The 12,162-nt window shown below is 43.6% G+C and overlaps 1 protein-coding gene across 3 annotated transcripts in view; it reads right to left on the bottom strand.

Moving 5' to 3' along the window:
- Positions 1-12,162, bottom strand: part of l(3)80Fg (dnaJ homolog subfamily C member 16 l(3)80Fg) — a 2,137,133-nt gene that overhangs the window by 1,948,743 nt on the left and 176,228 nt on the right. The gene's annotated exons all lie outside the window — the stretch shown is intronic.

The following is a 12,162-nucleotide window of genomic DNA, read 5'->3' as shown; positions in this document are numbered from 1 at the left end:
CACACCGGAGGAAACTCCCAGCTCTAAGAGGCAACGGGCCCATGCTCCGCAGAACACGGCAACCATGCGCCGTAGAATTTGACCAGGGCGGCTGGGAGACCCGCTGAAGCAGCACCAAGACAGCAGAGCTACTCGGACGCCCTCAGGGGTACCCGAGTGGCTGTGCTGCCCAGGTACTACCCAGCGGATGCCCTAAGTCAAGAGGATCTGACAAATCTCCAGGAGCTGATTATGGATGGAGTGTTCAGGGGGTGTGGGCATGCTCTAGTATTTTGCGGGGTGAACATCCGAGCAGGGCTCCTCCTTGTTGACTGTGAGGACGAGAAAACCGCAAGGTGGCCCGAGGAAGTAGTGCCAACACTCGAGGGGTGGACAGGGACACAACTATGCACAAGGCGCGGGGATGACATACCACACACGCACAACGTGACAATGTTCCTCCCCAGAAGTGCGGACCGCCCCAGAGAATTTGCGATCCGACTCCTCGCTAACCAGAACGAGGGCCTTAAGACGCAGAGGTGGCGCCTTATAAACAGTAGCGCGGAAGAAACGGGCCTACGTCTCGACGTGGGCATTGATGAAGAATCCTACCAGCTCACACGTAGGAATGGATTCAAGCTGCACTACAGGTACGGCTTGATCCAAGTAAGACCCTGGAGGCAGAAGCTACCAGGGAATAGTGAGCGGCAGGAAGACAAGGCGGTAGAGGGCGTCGACATAGACAAGATGTCGCACGAGGACATGTCGGACGCGAGCACCGACACCATCAGGGCTCGTGTGACTACAAACCCTCCTACCGCAGCGAGTAATAGTGATGAGGTCGCGGAACAAACGGACCAACAAATACCCACCACACAGGAGCTCATTGAGGGCTTGGACCTCCAAGAGCTGGCACTGGACAAGCGGGATGATAGCGAAAGCGGGCTGTCGGATTACGACGACTCGATGAGGCCGGCCGGGCCAAAATGACCGGCTTAAGCAGATAGCCCAGATCAACCTCCACCACGCCATTGCAGCTTCGGCTGTACTGGCGAGGAGGTTTGCCTCGGATGATCTGGGCATAGCCCTCATACACGGACCTTGGGCATACAATGTAAGTAACAGTAGAGTAATTTGGGATTTCTCCCAGCAGAGACCTAGAGCATGTGTAATGTTTAAAGCAAATATTAACTATTTTTGCATTACAGAGTTTTTAAGTCGAGATCTGGTGGCGGTACAAATAGATGCGAAAGTCAATGGTGAAGACTCCAGCATTATGCTAGCCGCAGCCCACTTCTCGGGGGACGACAACACGGTCCCCCCAGTTAACGTAGAGAAGCTGGTAGCTCACTGCAGAAGTGCTAAACTTCCTCTAAACATAGGAAGCGATGCTAACTCCCACAACACGGACTGGGGCAGCAGTGATACCAACCAAAGGGGTGAATATTTGCTAGAAAATATAGCCAGCAAAGATTTAAGTATATACAACGTCGGGAGTAAACCGACGTTTGTTACGAAAGCTAGGGCAGAAATCCTTGATATAACACTCGGCAACAACCTAACTGAGAATATGATCTCGAAATGGAGGGTCTCAGAAGAACCCTCCCTTTCAGACCACAGAATCATAAGGTTTGAGCTGAGCGCTATATCGGGGCAAACCAACCCTAGAAGAAAACCCAGGAAAACAGACTGGGCAGCTACAAAAGTATTATAGAAGCTAACATAGATAGCCTTAAGAGTAAAGGCAGAAGTACCAATTGTACCGAGTTAGAGAGCAGGGTGGAAAGGGCAAATCTAATAATGATAGATGCATATAACTCCAGTTGCCGTGTCTCCTTGGTTAATGGTAAGAAGGCAACCCCCTGGTGGTCGTATGACCTGACGTTGCTAAGGAGGAGTCAGGAAACTCTTTAACGAGGCAAGGAGAACCGGCAACTGGGAGGAATACACCCAAATCTAAATAAGTACAATAAAGAGATAAGGAAAGCAAAAAGGGAAAGGTTTAGGAATTTCTGTGAGGGAATTTCCAGCACACCTGCAGCAGCAAGGCGCCACAAGGCCCTAGCCAAAGAGCAGAGACAGATTAACCTAGCAATTAAGCTCCCACACGGTACCTATACCGAAACGGTGGAAGAGCGAGCAAAGGCCTTGCTGCAAGCGCATTTTCCTGAGGCCTCCCCGCAAGTACCGGAACCTGTATTCCCCAGAGTTAGACCAACCCCATCAGACTGGCAACTAGCCAACTCCCTCTTTTGTGAGCCCAGAGTCAGATGGGCAGTGGAATCTTTTGAGAAATACAAATCTCCGGGGGTGGATGGCATCTACCCGGCGCTAATGCAGCAAGGGACACAGATCATCCCACATCTCGCCAGGATCATGAGATTTAGCCTGGCACTGGGATATATACCCATGATGTGGAGAAGAGAAAAAGTAGTATTCATACCAAAAATGGGTAAAAAGGACTATTCACAAGCAAAGTCCTTCAGACCAATAAGTCTAACCTCCTTTGTCTTGAAGGCAGTGGAAAAGATAATAGACCAAGAAATCAGGTCGAACGCCCTCAAAAGCTGGCCCCTACATTATAGCCAGCATGCCTACAGAGCGGGTAGGTCCACGGACACAGCTCTGTACCAGTTAACATCTGAAATACAGATGGCGTTCGAAACAGAGAAACAGCGCTTTCTTTGATATCGAGGGGGCCTTTGACAACACATCTCACGAAAGCGTAAACATAGCACTGCAGAGAAGAGGAGTTCAGATGCCTATCCAGAAATGGATTGACAATCTACTCCGTACAAGAATCGCTGAAGCCCAAGTAGGCAGCAGCTCAGTTAAGGTTATTACCATGAGAGGGTGCCCCAGGGAGGTGTCCTATCACCCCTTCTGAGGAGCCTAGTAGTGGATGAACTCCTGCAAAAGCTACAGACAGTGGCATAAGATGCCAAGGATATGCTGACGACATCGTCATAATTGCAAGGGGTAAATTCGAGAGTACGCTCTGTGACATAATACAAAGAGCATTGAACATTACAAGGGAATGGTGCGCCAATGTGGGGCTTAACACCAACCCATCTAAGACAACCATCATCCCCTTCACCAGAAGAAGGGTCCTACCAGCCCTGACACCAATAATAATAGATGGCGTGGCACTAGAATATGGAACCGCAGTGAAATACTTGGGGATCATTTTTGACACCAAGCTCTTATGGAAACAACACTTCGACTCCATGAAGACTAGGGCCACGAGGTTCATCATGGTATGCAAACGTCTAGCAGGCAAATCATGGGGCTGTAGCCCACACGTGCTAATATTGATGTATACTAGGGCGGGTCGATTTAAAAATCGCTCATTGCTCTGTGAAAATCGTATTCTAGGGATCAAAACAAGAAACTTTACCGAAGGAACCATACATCTAAAACGAATTCTGATGCCCCCCCCCCCCCCCCCCCCCCTTTGGGTCGAACTTTTGGGTAGGGGCAATTTCAATTCTACCTACTGTGTCTTGTGGTGGCTTAAAAAAAACAACACAAGCAATTTTACGATCTGCAATTGTGTCACAGAGATACCTTCATTTTTTAAAACGGTTGAATAAAAAACCCACACAACTATGTTTACGACATGCAAATGCATCACAGTGATGCCTTCGTTTTAAAAGGAGGTTGTAAAAACGCTAATTTCTAATATATATTTTTTTTATTTCTTTTCTATTACTAAGTTAAATTCATTTTTTCATTTACATATGTTCTGACTAAATAAATTTCTAAATTTCTTGCCTCCCCACAAATCGACCCGGCACAATGTATACCATGATAGTAAAACCTATGATAACATATGGCTCAATAGCCTGAGCATCGAGAACAACTCGGGTGATGACGAGGCAAGCACTGTCAAAACTTCAGCGACTGGCATGTGTGTGCATCACGGGAGCTATGCGCACATGCCCCACAACAGCGCTGGAAGCTATCCTCGATCTAACCCCGCTGCACATATCGATAGAGCATATTCGAATCAGCCAAGCGAGCCCTCCTTAACATCATCAGAGGGCTCGGGCAAAGGTAAAGTCATATCGTCCCGGAACATGGAGGAATTGAGAGAGATCCCAATCTCTCAACTTTTGACGGATGATATCCTCAGGCAGATAGTATATGAGAAAAGATATAAAGTAGAACTGGTAGACAAGGGTACGTGGGAGGAAAACAGAATTGAGAGCATTCAGCAAATAAACAGTATAGTATGGTATACCGATGGCTCGAGGACCACAGAGGGGATTGGATCTAGAGTCGTTGGACCCAGAGCCAAGATATCAATGAACCTTCAGCGAAAATACTCCAATGAGTGCGTGGAAAAGCTGAATCAACTAGGAGAACACAACGAACTACTGTTGGCCTGGGTTCCTGGCCACAGGGGAGTAGAGGGTAATGAGCAGGCGGACAGCCTGGCCAGAGAGGCAGCAACGACACTGGCGTAATATGCCAGGCCTGAGACAACCTAAGCTACTGTTAGGGGGTTACTGCACAAGTCTATACAGGGCATTTATAGGCCTCTCGAAATATAACCTAAGAATCCTAGCAGCTATTCTTACAGGACAGTGTAGACTGAACAGCCACATGCAAAAGCTGGGTATAATATCGAACAACACATGCCGATTTTGTGATCGATCAGCGGAGACGGCGGACCATATCCTCCTGGAGTGTGATGCAATCTCAAGACGTAGGGCTAAGTTTATAGGCTCACCATGGCCAGAACATTCTCACATCAAATCCCTCAAGCCAGGTGAACTGCTAGGGTTCATCAGAGATGTCGGCTTGGATGAGGTGTTGTGAAGCAGATGAGGGCACAATAGGCCAATGGTCGCAGTGCGATCCTCGATTAATTATCTGTCTATCTATCTAACTGCGATGAAGCTCCGAAACACGCTGTAATTGTTCATTTCTACGATGGAGTACAATATCGCGGGATTGAAACTGATCGCCAACAATTACAATTGCCACTTCATCAATCGTCGAGCGGTTTTGAACAATTTCACCAATTCATTTTTCTGATGAACAAATCTTTGGAGATCGCAAATAATCGCTCGTTTTGTATGTGAGCCAATTGTGCAACTCTCATCCAACTCACGATTTTCATCTCCGATAAAATATATTTGCAAAAATTGATGGTTAGCGTTAGGAAATGATAACAATGCACCTGCTCGATGATAAATCTGACCTTGAATCTGTAATGTGTATGCAATGTAATTTGATGATGGATCAGAATCCTTAAAAACATTGTAGAAACTGTTACTTAGATCCACAGAACAATTAGATATTCCACATGAAGTACTCACCTTAAATGTCGGCACAAAATTGTTTCTTATAATTTTTGTAGCACCAAAAGAAGTCATTTGAAATGATGAATTGTATTCTTGTATATGATTCATAAAATGCTTCGACATTGGTGATCCTCCAAAAATCAATGAGTGCAATGGATCAGGTGGAGTTTCAATTTCACTTTGCCATTAGCACAACACATGCCAGCTGTTTCACTCAGAAACTTAGCTGCTTCACAATGTGGACATATCGCATATAATCCAATAAATCCATGCATACTGTAATCAATTTGTGGATCGTAATTAAAAGCAGCACGATACATATTTTCTAGAACACGACGTCGTATTTGTCTTGCTGGATTTCTTTGCCGCTGTGGTTCTCCAGATCTATTTCGTGCATATCGTTCACGTCGTATTTCATTTTGTTGTGACAGGTCATCAATACTTTGCGCTCTACTTTGAAGTAACATTCTGTTAGCACTACGCGTACGTCGACCGATATTTTGACGTCTGGCTCGAGGCATTTTCTTCAAGAGAAAGGAAAAAAATTCACTAAAACTCCATGTTCAACGCAAGAAATTTAATTTAAGAAAAGCACATGTGCAAACAAAAAATGCGCGGTCGAAATGCACCCACACGTATATGTCCAAACGACAAAACGAAAATACAAACCGTGCAAAAAATTTGATGAAAACACGATAAAACACGTGCGTACGATTAGATACAGTTGAAATCACTAAATGTATTCTGTAAAATGAACGAAGAAAGATTATTTGAAAAAATTAATTTGAAGAGAAAAACATGATACATCATTGCCATAATTTTTCATCAATTCCATGATTATTTCAACTGTATTCATGGTTGTTCCTGAAGAAAAGCAACGCAATTCTATTACAATATTGTTTCTTTGACAGAACAAAATCAAACTTAATAAATTTAGTGGGACATTACTCACGCAATTGAAGCACAGCATATACCGAGTTTACTTAACTCCAGTTCATTTATTTTTTTTTTTCACATTTTTTATAAAAAAAAAAAAAAAACAAAACAAATTACTTCTTTTTTTCGTTTGGTTTGCACTTGAGAAATGCCGAACGTCAAATTATAATTCTAGAAACGTCAATTCCATTGAATAATGCAAAATGGAAATAAGCACCACCTATTCCATTTCATGAAATAACGCAAATATGCTAATAAGCACCATCTATTGGTATGAAACGTAGCCGTAGCTTGGTGTGATATATCTCATTAGCAGCTCGACCAAATTCAATCAAACTTTACAGAAACCATCTACATGATAGCCTAAATGTACCGTAGAAACTTGGTTGAATTTTGTGGAGGTGTTCTCAAGTTATAAAGTAACACCAAAAATGTGCACCTATTTTTATATATAGATTTGCCCCAGCAATTCAAATTCGCACAATGTTTGATGTTTGCGGACGATGTCAAACTAGTTATAACGATCCCCGTAATAGCTTTGACTGCACTAACTTGCAATCTGATCTGGACTCTTTTGCCGGTTGCTGCGCAGACAACAATTTATTTTTAAATACAAACAAATGCTACGTTGTGTCTTATTCCAAAAAGACAACTGCGACATATTTTAACTACCAACTAAATGCTAAATCTCTTAATCGTTGTCAAGAGATTAAAGATTTGGGTGTAGTTTTTGACTCCAAACCCTCTTTTGCCAGTCAGATTGACTTCATTGCTTAAAAATCCTTTGCAATGGTTGGGTCCATTAGACGAAACACCAGGACCCAATGACGTTGAAGGCACTTTATATCTCCTTGGTCAGAAGTCGCCTTGAATATTGCTCAATAATATGTCCTTTTATATATAATCCTTTCTATGAATCTAACTCCTATAAAATTGAGAGAGTTCAAAAAAATTTTACGAAAATAGCTTTACGGATGTTTCACTGGCCAGACGGCCTTCCATCGTATACCAGCAGACGCAAATTGCTTGGTCTTCAGGCTTTGCTCGACAGAAGAACTTGCATTTCACTCATGCTTGCCTATAATGTAATAAACTTGAGCATAAATTGCTCCGATTTATCTAATTTGTTCATTCCATATATTCCATAACAGATTATTTATCGAAATAACTCATAAAACGAATTATGCTATGCATGAACCTATAACTAGGACTATACATCTAGCAAATCGATTCAGTAGTGTTCTTAATTTTAATAAGCTTGAATTGTATTCTATTTTTAACTAGTCTGTAAGAAAGCATTTACTTTTAGACTGAATAATTAAATTAATAAATAAAAAGAAATAAATAAAAAGATTCTTTTAATAACGACAAAATAGCCTTATATATTTTATATATACATCAAGTGGTAAGAATTATCTCATTGTTTTTTTTTTTTTTTTTTTGTTTAAGTGAGCTAAATAATCTAAAGTTTTTTTTTTTTTTTTTTTAAACTGAGTCGGGCAATGTGCACGTGTGAATGAGTGACTTTTCAGCGATCAGCTGTTAAGTGCGCTACTTGGTAAGATTTACAATGGAGGCGGTGCCACGCCCGTTTCCAAAATTTGTTGTCATTCATTTAATTGTTATAAATACACTTTAGAACAGAAATAGCATATAAACAACTTTTTAAAAGGTTTTGTCGGGCATGACTCGAAAATAACAAAAAATCCGATTCTGGGCATTTTCAATGGAAATGTGCCACGCCTTAACCTTAAGTTATTGGTCCTAGGGTTTGGAAATTAATTACCTACATACCAAGGCATATGTTGAGGGGCGGTACCGCTTTTTCATAAACTTTAATTTTTTTCATACAAAATATGTCCAATACCAAAGAGGATAAATATAATAGGAGACGTCACTCGTTACTTTGCATAATGTTTTTGGTTAGGGTAATCGCAGCTTTTTTTTGGGCGACATGTGCATAAATGTCTTTTTATCTTTTCGTGGGGTATTTTTGTTTATTTTTCCGACTGTATTTAATTATTTAATCCAAAAATCACATTTGCATAAGGTGCCTACACGACTTGGATAAATGCGAGACAATTGAAAATGTCCCTTGATTACGTGTAATTCGGGGACGATGGGGATTCGCTCGCACGTAAAACCAAAAAGAAATGTAAAAGAAAAGGGACTAGTTAGTGACTTATTAAAAACCAACACTTTCACTAATCTAATTAACAACAAACTTTCTTTATTCAATAATTCAAGTAAATGGAAAAATTAAATTACGAAGTATTTCGGAAATCACTTTAATTTAATGGTTTGGAATTCGCACTTGAAACAATGAATGCTTACCTTCGGTGTGGTTGCTGGAGCTCACTTGCTGATGTTCAAAAGAAAAGTGAAAGTGAAAAAAAAGAAAGAGTCCATGGCACCCGCCGATTGCTAACTTTCGTCGAGTTTTCCCCTACTCAATTAGATCTCGGCTGTGCAAGGACAGTTACCGGTAATGGTTAAGTATACGGGCCGTATTAGGGTGAACTAAAAGTTATTTTAAAAATATTTAGGCTGGTGGCCTAAACATGCCGGCCCCCTTGCGGCGAGCAAGCTGAGAACAAACAACCAGTCCGAATTGACATCTAAGATAATACATGTAGCGATATATTGGGTGTACAGAATATGAAATAAAGTAGGATTCGTACGTTGTTCTCTATCGCCTTGTGGTGATGGCTCCCATTTCTCGATAAATACTGTGGATGAGAGAAAAATGGTTAATACATAAATACGTGGTTCCATTTAGTTCAATGCACCTTATTAGATTAAAATGTGGATGTGGAGCTATCTGTAGATATGTTGTAGATATAAAAATATTCTGCGATTGGCTTACTGTTGGTAGGCCCCCGAGATGACCAGGCCAAATATGGTGGCCTGAGCTAGTAGCCCGTTAGTCGTGGACGGTGGCGTGCCGCTGATCATAAGACTGGCATAAACATCAGCGCCGAGTGTAAGTCGCACTGGTGCGGCGCGGTAAAAATCGGGGTCTGCCAACCGCATAAACTGGAAAGGCGTTGCGATTGTGGAGTCTACGCTAGCGATCGGGTTGAGACGGTTATGGCGTGTTATTACTATAGCTTGGGTGATTACCCTCCCTGCTACCCCATACTTCCCGCGCAATATGAGTGTACATCTCGTTGGTGACGTGGAATTCATGCGCTCCAGATGGAGTTCGTTCGCCAGATTGGCATCAATCACTGTGTTTGGGGAGCAGGGATCGATGAGTGCGCGTACCAGATGCAGGCGTCCTCTGGACTCGATGCGAACGACTGCCGTGGGTGCGATCGCGATAAACGATCTTATTATCGATGGTGTCGCTGTGGTTGCTAAAACTCGGCCGGTCCTAAAACATTTGGGCACTTCTTTTTGGCGGACAAGTGCTCGCCCGCGGTCTTCTTCTCGTGATTCATACGGAACCGTTCTACCCGATGTGCGCCGCGATGAGCGGAAAGGACGCGTTTCCGCGTCACCACGTCTCACATGAGTAGAACGGGGGGGTGGTCGGAAAGGACGTGTTTCAGAGCCACCGACGTGTGATTTCTGCTTGCTCCCAGTTGGTCGTACAGCTTCGGTTTCTAATTGCCGTTGTTGTTCGTGCCGTAATAGCGGTCGGAAAGGACGTGTTTCAGAGCCGCTCTGTTGTCTACGAAGGGTAGCTAATGCCGCCAATCTTGCTTCTTCTTCTTCTTCTTCGGCATCCCGATCATCCATTTGTTGCGCCCAAGACTTGGTTCTTTCGGTGAGGGCCAGGGATAAGGCCCCGTCTGAGCTTTCTCCGTCATCGAGAAGGTCGCTTGTGGTTTGCCTCCATTCCTTGGTTTCGTCCCGGTGAAGGGTAGTATGATGATGCTCGTTGCATCGATAGCACTTGTCCTTACTTGTGCATACCTCGTGACTGTGGAAAGGGGACAAACAGTTGATGCAATAGTTATGTTCGCGGACCGCCTGCCACCTCTCTTCAGCGGACATCCTGCGGTATTGTGCGCAGAATCGTACGCCGTGATTTGCGGCGCAAAGGCGGCATGGTACGGAGAAACTTCTGGAACGCTCCTCTGTCTTGACGCGAGTTGCCGTGAAACGAGTCATTCTAAAAACATAATCGAGCGTTATTACATTGATTTCGTCTACCTGGATGGCTAGTGGGTTTATGTATGAGGACGTTTTTTTTTTTATTTGCTATTATTATTATTAAGAAGGGGCAAAGGGAAAACCGCTAAACTGATTTTAGCACCCATCATCCCATGTAGATGGAGCTTTGGTATTTTACGTTACATATTTCAGCCTTTGGTCGGTCGATGTCGCTGAGCTGGCGCTACATAATTTGTGGTGTGCTTTAATTTTACCACAAGTGGCGTGCCACCACACACCACGAATTCCGAACTTGACTGTTGTACGTGTATGAAAAATGCTTGCGCAGTTGCGATTTCACCACTCAACCTCATTTTTCGACGTGTATTGTCGATAAAGCTAAGGCCACACTGAGCTGCACTACACTGCGCTGCAAAATATTTTTCGCATGTATTCCCGCATCGGTACAACTGAACCGGATGAAGATGGCTGTAGGGACTTCGGGATCCCGCTGGCCACCTGTGGATTGCTCCTCCATAGCTGGGCCTCGAATCAGCTCAGCAAACGTTGGGCGGATACCACGTCTTGCAGGGTAGCAAGATCTTTCTGGCCGAAAGTGGATGGCAGGAGGTCTGCTGAAATAATTGGGTTCACTAAGGCTCTCCTATCAATGGTCATTGGGGTTTTGACAGGGCACTGTCCCATGGGTATCCATGCGGTACGTCTCAATATACTGGAAACTCCATCCTGCTGCAGCTGTATGGAGGATGATGAGGTGGAATCACCAAATCACTTTATGCTTGATTGTCCAGCTTTTGCCAGAATTAGGCGAAAGTACTTCGGTCGCGACTCACTTGGATCTCCCGAGGATATATCCAAAGTTGAGATCGGTATCATTCGGAGCTTTATCGTTGCTACCCAACGATTCTCTAAGTAGCTGGATCTAGGTCACCGTTATTTTTGGTGTATGTGGTATCACAACGGACCTTCGTGTTGTCCAAGTGAGCTATCCTTATCAGGGCAGCTACCACCTAACCTATCCTATCCTATCCTATGGAACAATTCACACCTAGCGGTAGCAGCACTGCGCGGCGCGGCCATGAGCGGCAATGTTGATCAAATAGACAAAAAGTGAAGCGCCGCTGCCGCTACATGTCGCACCGCTTAGTGTGCACGCACTTTAATTGCCGTCTTCCAGTGAGTTTTACAGCTCCACCTCACGCTCAACTCTCACGGGAATGCTCTGGATCATTGAGAGACTTGAGAAGAGATGGCGTGAAATTTGCACACATGCGAGATGTGATAGTCAGATGCCGCCGCTGTTTTTCATTTAACTCATACGGCGAAAGGCCGTGAGAAGAAAGAGGAAAAAAAAAAACACAAGAGCGGAAGGAGAATGACGTAAAAATTGCTCTTAAAAATACCGGAAGTCATGTTTACATGCGCAGTGCGCCACCTTCTGTAATTCCATCATGGTCAAGCATTGCAAAACAGACGTTAACCTCAGGCAATAATCACTTCGAAAACCCCATGTCGCGCTGCCACACTACATGTCGCGTATAAAATATCTCTACCAATCCTTCGCTGAAGCAGTCAAGTGTGACGTACACGCGCAGAACGAAGCAATATTGAGCTCGTGAATGCACAATCTTCTGTGTGTGATTTGTGATGCTTGACTGCTTGACTGCTTGACTGTCAGAAGTGAAGTGTAGAAATCTTGACATCATGGAAAAATCTACTATACTTTTTCACTTCCTGAATGGAAAAAATTATTAATGTAAAACACGCGGTGGTGAGTATTTAGTATACTGGTAGATGTATATATTTAGTTTAA

This window comes from Eurosta solidaginis, chromosome 1 (assembly GCF_040869045.1).
Source record: "Eurosta solidaginis isolate ZX-2024a chromosome 1, ASM4086904v1, whole genome shotgun sequence".
In the NCBI taxonomy this organism is placed as follows: Eukaryota; Metazoa; Arthropoda; class Insecta; order Diptera; family Tephritidae; genus Eurosta; species Eurosta solidaginis.
The sequence above is the reverse complement of the archived record's forward strand: the minus strand, read 5'-3'. Positions and strand labels throughout refer to the sequence as shown.